The sequence below is a fragment of the Calidris pugnax genome, unplaced genomic scaffold (assembly GCF_001431845.1).
Source record: "Calidris pugnax isolate Ruff unplaced genomic scaffold, ASM143184v1 scaffold81, whole genome shotgun sequence".
Lineage (NCBI taxonomy): Eukaryota > Metazoa > Chordata > Aves > Charadriiformes > Scolopacidae > Calidris > Calidris pugnax.
Genome location: NW_015090880.1, coordinates 12,397,142 through 12,400,796, shown reverse-complemented (window position 1 = coordinate 12,400,796; position 3,655 = coordinate 12,397,142). Strand labels below are relative to the sequence as shown.

The 3,655-nt window shown below is 49.7% G+C and overlaps 1 protein-coding gene across 1 annotated transcript in view; it reads left to right on the top strand.

Moving 5' to 3' along the window:
* Window positions 1-1,754: 1,754 nt before the first annotated feature.
* The window catches only part of CHST13 (carbohydrate (chondroitin 4) sulfotransferase 13), a 35,425-nt gene continuing 33,524 nt past the window's right edge, over window positions 1,755-3,655 (top strand). Inside the window, exon 1 of the mRNA XM_014946838.1 lies at window positions 1,755-1,824. The gene's annotated coding sequence lies outside the window, so the exon portion shown is untranslated. The remainder of the gene's footprint in view (window positions 1,825-3,655) is intronic.

Sequence of the window (3,655 nt, the reverse complement as noted above, 5' to 3'; positions counted from 1 at the left end):
TCCCAGCTTGGTAATATTAGCAGAACTGACCTTTCCCAGTTAACACAAAAAAGTGGCAGAACCGGGCACCCTGCTTGTCTTTCAGGGCAAAATGTCATGTCATGGGTCCCAGTTACGATAAAGATGGTTCAGATAAGGTGACAGGAAAATTTCTGAGGGTTTGCAGAACTGGAAGGGACTGCTTGGGAAGATCATAAGGTGTCCTTCTTGGGGAAACTTTCAGAACAAGCTGCACACACATCTGCTCATGTAGGGGATGAGCTGGGGCATTGCAAGGTCCCTCTCAGCTGGCACATTACAGTGATGCCATAAAATTTAAAACAAAGCTTTGAGTATACACTGAGGCCCACAGAAATCCTGGAGGCAGGAATATGTCTAACGCAGTTCTTAGAAAACAGAGAGGACTTTACCCATGATCGTCTCTGCGAGTATCTCCCCAGTTACTGGTCTCTGAAGAAAGCCTGTGTAATTCCCTACATACCTCCCCATCCCTTGCTGGCTTGGTAAAATCTGGGGGCTCTGGTTGCAAACATAGTGTGCACTGGTGTAAGGCCACCAGCAGATGGAGGTCTCACCAGCATGAGGCCAGGGTGAACTATTGCCGTGGCATTCAGGCTCCAGGCTTAAATAACTGGGTGCAAAATCAAAATATCCCCTAGACGGGCTCCTTTTCACAGTAGCAGGAAAACCAGGACCTGGGGAGGAGTTCAACGGATTCCTCAGTTTCCAGCTGAAACTAGTTGATGTCTAATTTCCATTCAACATGGTCATCAGACCAAAGCTTGGGGTTAATCTCACTCAGTGGCACCAAGGTCCTGGGAAACAGCAAGGCGTTTGGGAGAAACCTGCTGAGAAGACAGTAACGAGCACTGCTAATGAGCAGGGAGGGAATCAAGCATGCACTGCATCAAAGGCACAGCATCTTTCTGCAGGCTAAAAGCACTCCCTCTTCGCCTACAAGCCAGATGCAGTCCCAGGCCTCGACAGTAACAAGTAATTTTCCTGCATGCCATGTTATTAGTACCTTTTGACCATTATTCTTGGTTATCAATATTGCCTTTGCAGTCATAAATAGCTCTAACCATGGTCTGAACCCCACGGTGCGAGGCGCTGTGCAGACAGGGAGCAGGGTGGCCCTTCCACAGGGAGTTCACAGCCTGGCAGGGAAGGAGCCATTGCCATTTTTCTAGTAAATACTCATTTCTCAGTACTTCCAACAAACTTCACAAAGCAGCAGATGGAGAGAGCCATGCTCAGGGCTCACCCACAGAAAAGCTGTACTCATTTCACAGGTGCTGCTGAACAGTCGTATTTTCATGTGTGCCTCGTGCATCAGTTGTTCTCCAGTCACCAGTGGGGCTTGGGGAGAGAAAGAGGGACTTCTCCAATGCAGAGGGAGTCAGATGATTCCCTTAGAAATAGCATTGAAATAATGCAGGTGTTGCAGGGGAAGAGGGATGGTACGAACCATCAGCATGTGGGACCAGGGAGGTTTCTCAAACAGACAGATATAGGCAACAACAAAGCCCTAACTTCCCTGCAGCTCAAGCCATAAGGTACCTCTGCCACTTGAAAATGTGTTTGTCCTTCTAAAAAGGGTGGTTTAGCATTGGAGCCAATCATATTTGCAGCTGAGACTAAGCAGGATTCCTATAAAATCTTCATGGTATGTTTCCCCTTATCTCATCTAGCCCCACAGATCTGAACAGCATGTTCACCTCGGCCTGTTGGAAGACCAGCCTTGCATATCTGATGTGATCACAGATGGCCCCAGCCCTGCCCTCCGGGTATGAAACACAGACAGCAGTCAGCAGGACTCAACAGGTCAGTGTCTGAGTTTCAACTGGGATGTTTTATTGTATTTTCTTTTAAAGGAATGCCCAACTATGGGTAAGGTTTGGTCACTTGGCAGTGTTTTTATTTCTTCTGTTGAGTGCAGGGAAGTTGGGCTAAAGGAGTGATTATTTTCCTTAGCTTCTCTGAGAGCCTTGGTCCAAACTTTCTGGTGTTTCAGAACTAGGAGATACAAATAGTGAAAAACTCCCCTACTGTCTGAGTGCACTTTCCACCTCCTGAAAAGCTACTGGTAGGGGGCTCTCACTGCACAGGCTGGTTATGCCCTTAGTCTCTGGAACTCACCCTGTTCCCTTGAGAGGTTCAAGGACAGCAGCACCAGATGTCCCTTTGCTGTAGTGGACGCTCAGAAAACCACTCTGGTCTCTTCTAATGCTGACAAACCCCCCTATGTGTTTATTCCCCTCTGAGGTTGTTGGAAGCCTCTTCAGAAACAAAAATAAGAGGAGGTTTCACTTTGTAGTGCATCTCCATTACAAGGGTAATGCCTGTAAGTGGATATCAAAATGTATTTACACGCCCCAGTCCCTCTTCTCCACTTGGACTCCGCCAGCCCCTTTGTCCCTGGGGTCTCTCAGCCCATCTCTGCGTGTAAGGCCGATCCTAGTTCTTTGCACACTCGCCAAGGGGGCCAAAATTGCAGCACCAGATGCGATGAAGTACAACCTGCATCTGCAGAGCCGTTTCCAGCCAGCAGCCACCAGCTCTCCCCTAGCACTGCCTGTCTCCCCGGTGGCAGGGGTTACAGTCCCTCCTGGCACAGGGCTCAGGAGCTGAGGTTATCTTTCCAACTGGTAACTGCAGACACTGGTGTGACCTTGCAAGGAGGTGTGAGTATATTAGGGTCTCAGCTGTGGTCTCATTTCTATTGCCCCTCTCCTGACCATCCAACAGGGACTTTAAAGAGCTGTGTAATTGCATGGTGATAGATCAGCTGGGCCTGCATGGCACTGCTCCCGTTCTTATTTCATTCCAGCTTCCTTCACTGCAATGAATTCATTCTCTTGGTTTACTGTGCCCTAAATGAGGGCAGAATGAAGCCCAGCATGTGCGCACGCCCAGGCTTGCTTTGTCATTCTCAGTGGCTCCTCCTTGAGCTGTCCTCTTTTTCTTAAAGTAACGTATTCTGGGGATGAAGAGAGAAGCACTGATTGACTGTTGTCTGTGGGAATCCAGTGCTCAGCCCAACTTTCTAATTTGGCAAGTGGCCTTTGAGTAGATCTTGAGTGTTTTACAGCGTTGGGTCAACAGCGTTACCGCTGGTTCAAAACTGGGGCAACAGAAGCTGAGAGCTTGTTTTGCCTGCAATTACAGAGCCTGGAGGTTAGAGGACGTGGTAAGAGAGCTGTGTCCTCTCGCTTTGCAAAAAACATGCAGACATTAGTAGTAATTTGTGTCCTCCTTCTGTATAACCGTAATGCTTGAGTTAAAATTAGTCAAAAGCATTACTGCTTTCAGCTAAAGCCTGCAGGGCCAGGGAGTTAGACAAAAAAAAGGAAAAAGAAAAAGAGAAGAGGTCTATTTTTAAGGCTGCAAAACTTTGTGATGCTCGAGCCTCCCTTGCCCTGCCAGCGCATCAGCGCTCTCTCTTCCCCTGCGAGGAGTTTCAAAGCCATCACGGGAGTTTGGTGGGGAAGCGCGTACTCCCGAGCGCTGGCAGGGCACGGAGACGGCACCGGGCGAGGAACACGCACCCCACACACCCCCGCAACCCCGCGCCCCCCGCTCCCGCAACCCCGCCGGGTCTGGATGGAGCGAACGGCGCCGCGGCCGCCGGCCGCCCAGGGCCCAGCCCGTCGCT